The sequence below is a fragment of the Mya arenaria genome, chromosome 15 (assembly GCF_026914265.1).
Source record: "Mya arenaria isolate MELC-2E11 chromosome 15, ASM2691426v1".
Taxonomy (NCBI): domain Eukaryota; kingdom Metazoa; phylum Mollusca; class Bivalvia; order Myida; family Myidae; genus Mya; species Mya arenaria.
In genome coordinates, this window is record NC_069136.1 from 34,240,911 (window position 1) to 34,254,483 (window position 13,573).

Genomic DNA, 13,573 nt, shown 5'->3' on the forward strand with positions numbered 1-13,573 from the left:
TACACACATACTCATGATATGGTATTTTCTTCGATATCATTTATATCTGTAGGTTAAAGGCACATACACACGAAAACAAGCACAAGTAAATAGATGGATAACGTTTTGTCAGTATCTTAGTATTAACACTTCTAATGATTTGTCACACTTCGTATTGAAATTAAGAAAGTGCATTTTACAAACCATGAGCGAGTCCCTTTAATAACAAACGTAGTACATTAGCTTAATTTGTTATTCGATATCGTGTAAAATTGAATTACTGTATGCATTAAGGACAATACAGTCTTTAACTACTTTTGAGCGAAAGGATTTATTTGTATATGATGGAGTAATTTGATTATAAAATTTTGATAAATGAGAATGCAACTTTCGTGTTAGATTTAATGAACATTTAAACTAACTGAATTCATTAGTGAAATAACTTTTGAAACAGTCTGATATTTGGGAAAAAGTTAACATCTTATGCTGGGAGGCGGCTATTTAAACTCGATATGAGTCCTAACCTTTCTAATTGATACGCATAAATTAACTTCCTCTTTATTAGTAACCATGTAAAACATTTTTCCTTATCAATTGGTGTCTCATCCAATTAACAGTGCAACCGTGATGGTTTTACCTCGCGAACAAAGCTTTTTTTTCGAGTTAAGGTTATTATTAAAAATCATATATCGCAATGCCAAGCCATCTCATTAATATTAATTAGGTATTATGAAAACTAAAAACAACCACAATGTCATTGTTTTTATGGATTAAAAAATACACACTATTTAGCTTAGTTTATTTAAACCATATTCAATTAAGTGATCAGTACTTATCAGGTCGGAGTTTTCTTTAAAGGCGCAACAATATGGTTGATACATCTTTTAGATTTATTCCTTATCAATTGATTTATCATCTCATTAAAAATACAACAATGTTGGTTTAAGCTCGCGAACAAAGTGTTTTGTCGAGTTGAAAAGTTATTATTAAAAATCGTACATCGTTCATATCTCATTAATATTAATAAAATATTAAGAAAACTAAAAACTACCACAATTTTATTGTTTTTATGGATTTAAAAATAAACATTATTTAGTTTATATCATTTAAACCATATTCAATTAGATGATCAGAACCAAAGGTGGCCATCACATGATTAAGATGGTGTATATTTGTGAAATATGACTCCAAAAATGTATTTAACTGAAAAACCCACTATATAAACATAATACACTAACAAGGTTTCCAGCTTCAAAACTGCCTGTTTTCCACATGACTTTAATTAAGGCTATTTTTTAAAGAGCATTTTCCATTAAATTAATAAAACTAAGCATTATTACATAGCCAACAAACGTCTCTACCAAAAAACATTTACCTTAAAAACATTTGTTCACGCATATTTCCACAATCGCCGAACAACCTTGGAAATACAGTCTAATTTTGGTTAGTCCATCGAGAAGTCGCAACACCATTTTTCGTCACTAAATCAGTACTTGACGCTAGTATCCGGGTTAACTATCGGTGCTTTTCGTTAAAACTATACATACACTGTTAATCGCACTAAGCCTGGCGTACAAATATTGTCTTAATCCAACATACTAACGTCAAATAGTGTTTCTTTCAATAAAATAAACACATCGGTATCAGCCATTATCACGGGACCTTTTAAAGTCTGTGTTTGAAACGTGTCGTTTCATTGGTCGACTGATTTGCTCCCAGTTTACTACGCTGTTCAACAAAGGTAAGGATTTGAAGCCGGGACAATTTTATTGTAAACAAATATTTCTGGCGGCGCCAAATTCATGTTTGCTTTTTCGGCATTGCATGTTTTGATTTAATCTTTAAGCGTTCTTTGACAACAATCATATACAATGATTGTCAACTGATAAGAATAATAGGGAAGCACTTTGAGTAATGGTTAATGGTGATTTGTATGTGTTTACCTTATTTACGGGTCAGAGAAGACATGGCTGTTTGACCGTTTATTTTGTAAATGCTTTGATTTTAATTAAAACCAGATATAAAAATAAATAATTTAATGCCAACACCACCCACCCCCTACCCCTTTTATTTTTCTTGTGTTGGTTGTCAATACTGACTTATGGTATTCCTTCTTGGCAACAGCTTGTTAGTATTGCACACACACCACGGGTGGATCCAGGATTCGCTGTACATAAGAGGGGTAGTTATGCACCAGTCAATTATTACCACGCCCCCCCCCCCCCCCAGGTTCGGGGGGATAGCTGGGGAAATGGGCCGTGTCTTTTGAATGCGGTGGTTTTGTCTTCGCGCAAAATATAGCGGTGAAAGGGCCTAACCTAAGGTCACTTGGGTGCGGGGGCATTTGGCGGGGATTGTACCATCAGTTCATCTCAAAGTCAAAGTCCCCACTATTCCCCGAACGGGGTGGGGGCGTGGCTACAATTGACTGGTTCATTACTTAATAGGATGAGTGACATTTTGACTTGTGCCCCCCCCCCTCAGAAACGAAATTTAATTGGTTTAAAGTGATGGCAGGGGCGTTCAGGGTCCCCCACACACAAAATGGTGCATTTTTGGCATAATGTATTAAATGTATTACATTTTATCATTTCATCTCCTGTATTTAAACAAACATAATGATTTTTCCTTGGGGGGGGGGGGGGGGCGGCACCACCCTCCCCAATCCCCCCAAAAAAGAAATTCCTTGTTTCTGTTCACTTATTCATACCCGACCACCCCCCTCCCTCCCCCACTACACACACACATGGGGGCACCCCACCCCCACCCTACCTTGAATCGGTTAATGCAAACTGCACTTTATACAGTATGATCATGTCCCTAATGCATTTCAACTTGTCAGACTTTGTAAATCCAATATCATCACAAGTGCCTTAATTAGCGTATTTCTAGACATTGAGCCTGTATTTTCAAGTCACTGGTGACTATAGGATTCATCAATTTACTTCTGTCTGCAAAACATTTAATTAAATGTGAGATGAAATGCAATTTCATAAGAAAGCCACCATAGAAACAAACAAGTTTTAAAATAAAAATGTTAGCTCAATCCATTTATATTATATCTTATAAAATTGAAATATATGTGAACTACACTGATATTTTTATTCATATGCATTTTCTGGTGTAACTTTATAAACCGTATAAACTGAGAATGAGTCTTATTGATATAGAATATTACAAGTCATTTACAAAAATTTTAAAACAGACTTCAAACCAAGAAATTTCATCTTTAATGATTTTTTTTCCATAGTGTTTGATTTTTTAATCCAGCACATTTGTCTGTGGAACCAACTATTGCATGAATCACATTGAATCCATTCCTCTTCTCTTTCCGAAAAACACTTTTGGCACAAATCTGTATCATCAGATATTGTTTCATGTGTATGGTCAGGCTGTGGTTCCTTTGATGGACCTGGCTGTGGCTCAGTAGACGGACCTGGCTGTGGCTCCTTCGATGGGCCAGGTTGTGGCTCATTTAAAGGGCATGGTTGTGACTCCTCAAATGGGTCAAAGTGTGGCTCATTAGTTTGGACAGATCCTGTCTTGGTACGAGATTTTGCGACCTTTTGGCGCTTTGAAGGAATTGTCTCTGGCACTTTAGTTTTATCCTTACTTGCTTAGAAACCTTAATTTGTTTGCGATGTGCCATCGTTTTTTTCTACTCTAAGGGATGATTTAAAGTTCTTACGAAATTGTGATAGTAAAACCATTAGATATTTTTGTATCAATTCATTGAATATACTGCATGTCTGTGATGAAATCAGAACCATTTTTTCAAGAATACTGTCGATATCCTGATCTTCATCAAATTCAACAACTCCTGCCATTGAGCAACTGTTCACAACCACAGAAATGAAAAGTGGATACAAACTCTGGTTTCGCATTATGTGATCAAGACACATTTTGTACATTGATTTTCCAAATGTCATTAGATTTTCATGTACAAAAACTGCCATACACTCCTCTGTTAACTTAACAAAGAAAGTGAACAGAATATCAGTGACATTTGTTAGGCCCCTTGATGAATATTGTCTTCTTTCAACATCAAGAAGTGATTCAGGTTCATTTGTATTGGCCTTTAAATAGTTTTCCTCTTCTTTTAATGTATTAAGGATTGAGACAGTGAAATTGGCTTCACTGTAAATGTCTTGACCTTCTTTTGTTTTAGATTACAAATTACTGTGTTGAATTTTAGTGTATTTCTTTCTCAAAGATGCAAGACAATAACCTGCAACATATCTGATCCGTGCTTACGATGCATCAGTAACTTGGCGTTTTGGTATATTTCCTTTGGTAATTTTCAAAAGGTCAACTTTTTGTTTCAAATAGAATAGTCTAACTGCTTCAACAATATTATAGCAAACAATGCGTTGATGGTCAGAAAAGAAACATTCATCTCCAAACAAGTCAATACAACTTAATGTATAATCTGCACTTGTAGTGAACTCATGAGACAATCGATAATATTTTGCTAAACATGCTTCTGGTACTCCTGTAGATGATTTCTTGTTTCCTGTTAATTTTGTTACAACCTCAGCAAATTTAAGGAATATTTTTTTCACGAATATTGATAATTTTGGCTGATGAATTTTGTCAAGAATTTCATTAATGCATTTATGATTTTCAGTTACTTCTTTTTTCATATTTCATATTCTCTATTACTGTGGTGATGTTGAATTGTTCAGGAATCTCGAATTCTATAGCCACAGCTTCAATAGATATAATTGATGCTATTATCCTGTTGAAGTCACCATCGAGATTTTCAATATCTTCGGTAGCCTCTACATCAACATCTTCAATCTGTGGCTGGTCCTCATTGTCTTCCGGAAATTCTGTTGTCTCTTTGAAATCAGAGTCGTCATCGCATGTTAAACTGAAATGAGAGGTACAAAACATTTATTTTTTGTAATACTATTGAAAGTTATATTTATGTCAACATGATATCACAAAAATCCCATCTTATATGCAATCGTTTGGGTCCGATAGGAAACAATAAGATCCGTGCATAAGTAAATTTACAGTATCTTTTAAAGCTGCATTCTCACTGATTGACGATTTTTACACATCAATATCAATATTGGTGATTTTGGAATCAGTGCTTTTAATTCAAATAGAAAAGATCTCAATTGTTTGGGTAACTGCCATTTTTTTTTAATATCAAAAGCGTTTCTAACACTTTTAGCCATGATGACATAAATTTCTGTATGTCAATATAAACAACTGCTACATGGATTATTGTAAGCAGTGCAACCAGACATTTATGCAAAATAGTCTCATTCCAAGACAAAGATTTTTTTTTATCAAAACATTCAATCTGTGACAGTGCAACTTTAAAACTACTATCATCAACCTTATTTTAATGGAATATAATTGTATTGATATATTCACATGCAATTTAATATCAAAGCAGTCAATTTATGAGATTACAACCTTTAATGGGGGGAGGGTTAAAACATTGTTGTATTCACATTTATTTTAAATCAAAACTTTTGTTTTCAGGTTGATTGAAACGCTAAGTGTGGAGGCAAAGAGTGAAATAGAGGTAAATGCGCTATATAATAGATTCACTTTTGAAATGAAAGAGTCTGGATGTATTGAAGCCATTCCAGAAATGCGAATATTTCTCGACAATTTAGTTTCATTATACCCGCAAGTGAAGCGTGTCAGAAAGCGACTTAATAAATCATGACTGACATGTTACAGAGGAATTGCTATTAATCCTTTGAATGAACTGATTACCAATCACTCTCAAAACTTTCAGGAAAATGCTGAATATATCCATAAGTCATTTGCTGTTACTAACATTTGTGAAAAAGAAATCAGCTGTTCAACAGAAAGTGGCTGTTTTTCAAATGGCAATGCAATTACAAAGAAAATAACATTTTATAATGACAGAACATGGGAATTATCTGTCAGTGGCATGAGTGTTAACCTTGAAAATGTTCATGTCACAAACAAGTATTTCTTTGAAAAAGATAGTATTGAAAATACTTGCAAAATCGTTGAAACATTACAAAAATGTGAAGGTGTTAAGATAAATAAAAACATAAGTCGCTTCCATATTCTCGAACAATTTCAGAATAATAGCATTACTCCATCAGTCAGGGCCATCAGATCTGTTTCATGCAATAGACTGGTATCATTTGGGACACAATCAATGACATGTAAAATTTGTCGAACAATGACCTTTTCTTCTGGAAGTGAAAACAAAGAAAATAGAATACCAGAGAATAGTGAAAATGAAGATGTTGAAAGGATTAAGCATCTATTAAAACATGCAAATCCTGAACTTGTGAAGTTATTCTTAGAACAGTCCAAAAACATTTCCAGGGACCCAAGGGGCCGTAGGTGGTCAAAATCGTTCATAGGAACATGTCTTCAACTTTATAATAGAAGTCCCCAAAGTTATGAAATGTTAGTATTTTCAAAAATGTTGGTTCTTCCATCAGCTTCTACACTGATCATGTACAAAAACAAACTAAACCAAGATCCTGGATTTGACCACACCATGTTTGAGTGGATGCTAGATGAAGCAAAGAGAAGAAACATACCAGAAAGTGAAATGATAGGTGGGATCATATTTGATGAGATGTCAATTCAAAGTGATGTTCAAATTAATAAAAATGGTGATGTTGTTGAATTAGTTGGATTTACCGATCTTGGAGAAGAAGGAGATTGTGTAACACATTGAGAAAAGGAAGTTCTGATAAACACCTGGGCACGCATGTCCTGCAGCTATTATATCTTGGGATAACAGAGTTTCGCTTCCCCATAGCACATTTGATAACACATAACATTCAAGCTTCTGAACTTAATGGATTATTTTGGAAAGCAGAGCAACTTCTATGGACATATGGATTTAAAGTATTGTATACATGCATGGATGGAGCATCATGCAACAGATCCTTCATGCATATATGTGTAGAAGAAAACAATTACCAAAACTACAAATTCCTTTCACTTAATCCTTCTACATTTCAACCAGTTATTTTGATGATGGACATCTCACATGTCATAAAAAAGGCTAGAAATAACATCATTAAAAGTGGTATTACTAACAAATCTACTCGACTTTTAAAATTTCCCAGTGGTTATACTGTACACTGGCAAATGTTCATTGACTGCTACAAATGGGACCAACAAAACAGCCTTCAACTTCATCGAAAGTTAACCAATGAACATATTTTCCCAGATTCACAATTGAAAATGAGGAACCAACATGCAGAAGATGTGTTAAACACTGAAATGCTCCATGTACTCAATCAATTTAAGAACAGTCTTGGAGAAAAGGGAGAAGTACTTAATGGGGTAATAGAACTCTTAGAACAAACTTCCCTGATGGTATCAATATTTCGGGACATGCGACCAATTAAAACATACGATGACACTCGTTTAACTACTTTAAAAGACGTGAGCCAATGGTTTCTAGACTGGGAAAGACACACATATGAAAGTTCTATAGGCAAGACAGAATTGGCCAAAAAACTAATGTCAACACAGTGTCATGAAGACATACAGTCTTGTATTCAAGGTTTTCTAATGCTCTGTGAGTATGTCCTGAAAATGTCAAGAGAAATTTACATTACACCAGGACTGATAAATTCAGATGTTATTGAAAACATTTTCAATCAACAAAGGTCCACCTATAATGGTGCCAACACAAACCCCAATGCCCTGCAGTACAGAAAAACCATTAACAGTATATTGGTGGGACAAAATACAATATCCATGAAATCAAATGCTGGGAAACCCATCTCTAGCACCATTCCATTTACTGTTGAGATGAAAACTGAAAGGATACCAAAAAGAAAAAAAGCAACAGGGCAATGGTTCCAGTATTAAAGTCATCAGGGTGTAAAAGGTAAATTGAAAAATAATGTTCCTATAATCAATTAATGTCTTTGGTCATTATATTAAATCTAAAATGCAATTAAAATGATTTTTGGTAACTTAGAACAATCCTTGTTAAGCCGGGGATCGAACCTGAATCCCTCTGCGTTGAGAGGTGGACAATCTTTGCGACTCTGCCCCACTAATTGCACTGCATTACATTTATTTGTTACAACCTGTGATATTATGTACATTTTGTATGCATTTCAAATAAAAATATACCTTTTTACAGCTCTGCAACAACTAATATCCGGAGTTGTGGCTTGGGAAGGCTCGTTCATGAACTCCATAACAGACTGTGGAGGGGGAATGATATATCGGGGGTGGAAGTTTATCACTCGGAGACCAGAAGATGCAGTTGCCCTAGATATTGCCACAGCGAGCTGACCGGCCTTGAATATATCCCTACAGTCAACCTCAACACTGAAATACGTGAAGGTATATTACATTTTATATGAGGATACCAATATAGATAATTATACTAAATGGCACTTGGATTCATTGTTATCCATGACACAATTAGACTAGAATCACTTTCTAGTCTGCTTCCTCTGTCTAACCATGACCAAGTGTCCATGTGTATGTTCCTTGACTGGGACTCAAAATGTGGTCTTCATGGTTAGGAGGGGGATATTGTACCTCAAAGCTGTCAGGTTTGTCTGAATTGAATTACTCACTGGATAAAATGTTCTAAATCTCAACTTCCAAACCTGGTCAATGTCATCCCTTGTGCTTTATGGATGGTGATGCCAAATCCAAGCTTCAGAAGATATTGCTCTCTTACAGCTATGCCTTTATTCAGCTCCTGACTATAAACTGAAATTTAAAAATGTGATCATGTGATAAATTACAAACGCTAACATTAAAAACCGAGCTTTTGTTTATTCCTAAACTGCAAGAAATGATTAATAGTGTTGGCAAGCCCAACCCTTTTACACATAGAATATATAAAAATGGAATTTATAAGGATTCCCCATTCAGGAGACTTGAAATTGTCTGAATGCTATAATTTTTCTTAAAGCTGCACTCTCACAGATACACTGTTTTTACAATTTTATTTATATTATGTCTTAGAATGAGGAAATTTGTTCATAATTATCTGCAAACCAGTGATAAAACTCTACTCACAAATCATCAGATCACAGCTTCTATTTCTGTTCAAAAATTTTTTTTTAAGGCTTTAAGTGTAAATATTGGTTTAACAAAAATGAATAAAACATCTTTTTTTGAACTTGAATATAGAAATGACTGGTTTCTATACATTTTCGCATAAATTGGAGTGTTCCAAGACAAAAATAAAAATAAAAGTTGTCAAAACGTTCAATCTGTGAGATTGCAGCTTTAATACTGTAAAATATTAGCTAACATTTTTCATTTTTACAAGCAAACATAAAAATATGCACAGCCAAAATTCAACATCTTCAAGGAAGGCTTTACCTGTAAATTTGACCTTGGGTATCCTTGTTACCAGGTTCACTGATGGAAAATTTATAACTAGTCCAGAATCATCTACTTCACTAACGTAACCACTCAGTCCATTGACAAGAGTCTTAGACAAATTCCTCAGAAGTATAACTGGGCAGCTTTTCTTTATCCATAATAGCCGAGGGCAGTAAGTTTGGCAAGATCTTTTGCTCTGAAACTCAAATATCGTTTCGGGAAAATTGATCAGACATTTCCTATATAATCATCTACATAATCATTTCTTGAAAAGAGCTTTACACTTCTGGACCCCTCTTGTACCGTTATTGGCCTGCTTAATTCCAAAATAAATTGTTCACTCTCTTGTGATGATTTTCCATGAGAGATCTCATTTATTGCCTTAATGAAACTTTCCTCATTTTGCCTTATTGTTTCTTTAAGAATAACACGGTTAGGAAACATTGATTTAAAGTATTTTGACTGGAAACAGTATTTCCCTGTGTCGCCATAGGATGTATTGGCGACAGGTGAAAGTTGGAAAAAAATCCCCACAAAATATGATTTGAACTCCACCAAAGATAGCAGATGGGTCTTTCATTTGAAAAACTTGTAGAATAGTGTTAAACACTTATTCGCTAATCATTGAGCACTCATCAAGAATGACAGTATCAACCTTGTTTATGTTGTCAATAACATAGTCATATTATGGATTGTTTTTTAGTATTATTAGTACTATTTCAGTAGGCCCATCAGATATGCCAGTGAACTGGTGAATCGTGCATGCATTTTCCTTTTAAACGTTGCAGGCAATGCCCGTTGAACAAGTAATTTGGACCGATTTTCCTCTTGCTTTCAATTGTTTAGCAATTTCATTTACGACAAAACAGCAAAAGAAGGTTATGACCTTCGAGCGTAATGTCCATTGCTGCTTGTTGAAGTTGATTTATTCTAGAGGCGACGATTATAACGCACTGTTATTGTTTATATAAATGTGTACATGTGCGTAATTGGCTTTATACCGTTTCTCAATATTACAGGTTAGACGTAATCGGGAACCAACGTCGACTCAGCTGAAATCACTTGTTACCGCTTATTGTGTTACCAGATGTCTTCAAGATGGGAATCAGTAGCAACCAATGAAATAGCTTGTGACAAATATTTTGATGATGTAATACTGAGTAAAATGTCAACTCAAATGATGGTGAAAGTAAAAGAAAAACTATTTTACGTTAGTATGTTGGATTAAGACAATATTTGTGCGCCAGACTTAGTGCGAATAACAGTGTATGTATAGTTTTAACGAAAAGCACCGATAGTTAAGCCGGATACTAGCGTCAAGTACTGATTTAGTGACGAAAATGGTGTTGCGACTTCTCGATGGACTAACCAAAACTGGACTATATTTCCAAAGTTGTTCGGCGATTGTGGAAATATGCGTGAACAAATGTTTTTAAGATAAATGTTTTTTGGTAGAGACTTTTGTTGGCTATGTAATAATGCTTAGTTTTATTAATTTAACGGAAAATGCTCTTTAAAAAAATAGCCTTAATTAAAGTCATGTGGAAAACAGGCAGTTTTGAAGCTGGAAACCTTGTTAGTGTATTATGTTTATATAGTGGGTTTTTCAGTTAAATACATTTATGGTGTCATATTTCACAAATATACAACATCTTAACCATGTGCTGGCCACCTTTGATCAGGACCAGGTCGAAGTTTTCTTTAAAGGCGCAACAATACATCTTTTAGATTTATAGATACGTGGCCACATATTCCATAGTTTAAAAAACGCCAAAATATCGCTAATATCTTGTATCTTTACCTTAAACATATGCATGTTTTAATAATTAAATTCAAATCAGTTAAATACAATAATGCATTCAAATTAAAAAGGCATCAACCTATGTTATACGCCATTAATATTCAAACATAAACAGTCGAAACTCGCTATCTTGTACTTACTCTGTCATCTCAATGTTCTGGTTATTTCGAACTTTTTTTTTTCGAATGCGTTGAGTTAATTGAAACAAGTTCTGAATTCGGTTGTGTCCAATGTTCGTTATCTCGAAGTATTTCCCGAGGTCCCAACGTCTTCGACATAGCGAGTGTTTACTGTATATGCTGTTGGATGTATGTTTCCCTTACTACTAAATAAGGTTTACATAACACTTTATTTGCTACAATGTAAACTAATAATATTATTGTGTGATCAAACCTTTCCTTTTACACCACAACTATACGCTATATATCGGAAAACCATCTTAAAAATGATAAAATAACAAAACGTATAATCTTACATCTTTATCATCATCATTAGCATGATCATCATCATTATCATCATCAATATCATCATCATGATCATCACCATTATCATCATCATCATCATGATCATCAGCATGATCGTCATCATGATCATCATCATGATCATCATCATCATCATCATCATCATCATCGATGATCGCCATCATCATCATCAACTTTGGCTATGACATTTCGACATCAAAACTTTGGCTATGACATTTCGACATCAAAACTTTGGCTAAGACATTTCAACATTGAAACTTTAGCTATGGCAGTTCGACGTTACGATTATATAATTGTTTTCTTTATCAATATCATAGAGTAAGTCTGAATATACTGACACCACATTGAGAAAAAACTGCCTTTAATCGCAACACAAGTAAACAAAAATCATAAGATTTACATATTTTTATTTCAATAACTTCAAAAATAATCAAAACAAACAGAATTATAAACTAATTAAATCCCTCGGCTGCCAATCACGTGACCTTTGTTGTGATAAAGTAGAAAAACGAATATCTGCAGTGTCGACGAGCGCCGATAAGTTTTCATATTTTTCATCTGTAATCAGTATTTTGTCTCAAATTTTAACGGCCATGTTCTAGAGCCAATTTTCCTCGAAATGTTGATACAATTCTTTCTACAGTATTCGCCGGAGTTTGTTTCATTACTTTGCAGAAAGTTTTCAATCGAGCGCATGTGCCTCTGATTTATATGGTTAAATTGGCGAACCGATGTGTTTCTTCCTCCGTGAGGTCAATCCAAGGCAGATCATACAATGAAAAGTCAAGTAAAATGTCGACTTGATATTCAAAAAGTGTTCAAAAACGGGCTTTTTCCAGAAAGGTCTAAAAAGATTACAAAGATAAAAAATGAAAAAATAATAAAGTAGGCGAACAAAAATAAATGGATAAAGTAGGCTTACTGTTTAAAGAAATATTTATTAATGTTAGTATATGAGAGACCCGTCTTTTTTCTTATGAAAAGTATTGTTGCATATTTAACGCATTATTAGTTATGGAAGGTGACCAGAAACTGTACGCGGACTGTGGAAAACGTTTCCGGAGCAAGTCAGCAAGACACTCAGTCCATCGCAGATGACATCGAAACGACGCCAAGTTCCGATGATGTGACATATCATTTTATACATCTCACTAGCAAATATGTAAAGAAGAGTGATTCAAACAAACATCATTTTTATACAAAAGCAAGAAATGATAAAATCGTGAAACATGAAAAGCCTTACTGGCGAGGAACTTTCCGTGGATGGAATTCAGGAACTTATCAGGAGTAAAATTAGGTGCTTACCACGAGTAAAATTAGGAGCAATAGTTTCATTTTTATACAGTTTTAAGATATATCAGTGTGTAAATTTTTAAATGAGTAATTTTGAAAATGACATCTCATTATTATTACTATTATCATATTATTATTATCATTATTATTATTATTATTATTATTATTATTATTATTATTATTATTATTATTATTATTATTATTATTATTATTATAACCTGGAATTCATTTATAAATAATGCTCACACGACCATGGTGATTGAAATAATACACGAATGCGACGCGCGGGTTTATTTATATTTTTAGCAGCAACACTAGCATCCTGAACGGCTCGCACTTTAAAACGGATTCTAATATTATTGACATAACATTTCATCACAGTTTAATAATATTATATCAATAATATTGAGGACATTTATTTGGTTTGTCAAAATTTATCTTACGCGTCAGTCAATACATTACTCTGGAAGGTGTATCATAAAGAATCTTAGGGATTGTGTTCGTACCTATTAAAGTATGATTTTCTGTCCTAGGGGTGTTTCATCATATTTTAATCAATTGTATTTAGAATCATTAAACTGTGATGAAATAGTATATCAATGCTATTAGAATCAGTTTTCTAAATTAATCGGACAAACACTATTGTTACAAATAAAGAAGAATGATGAAATGCAATATATTCATTCTT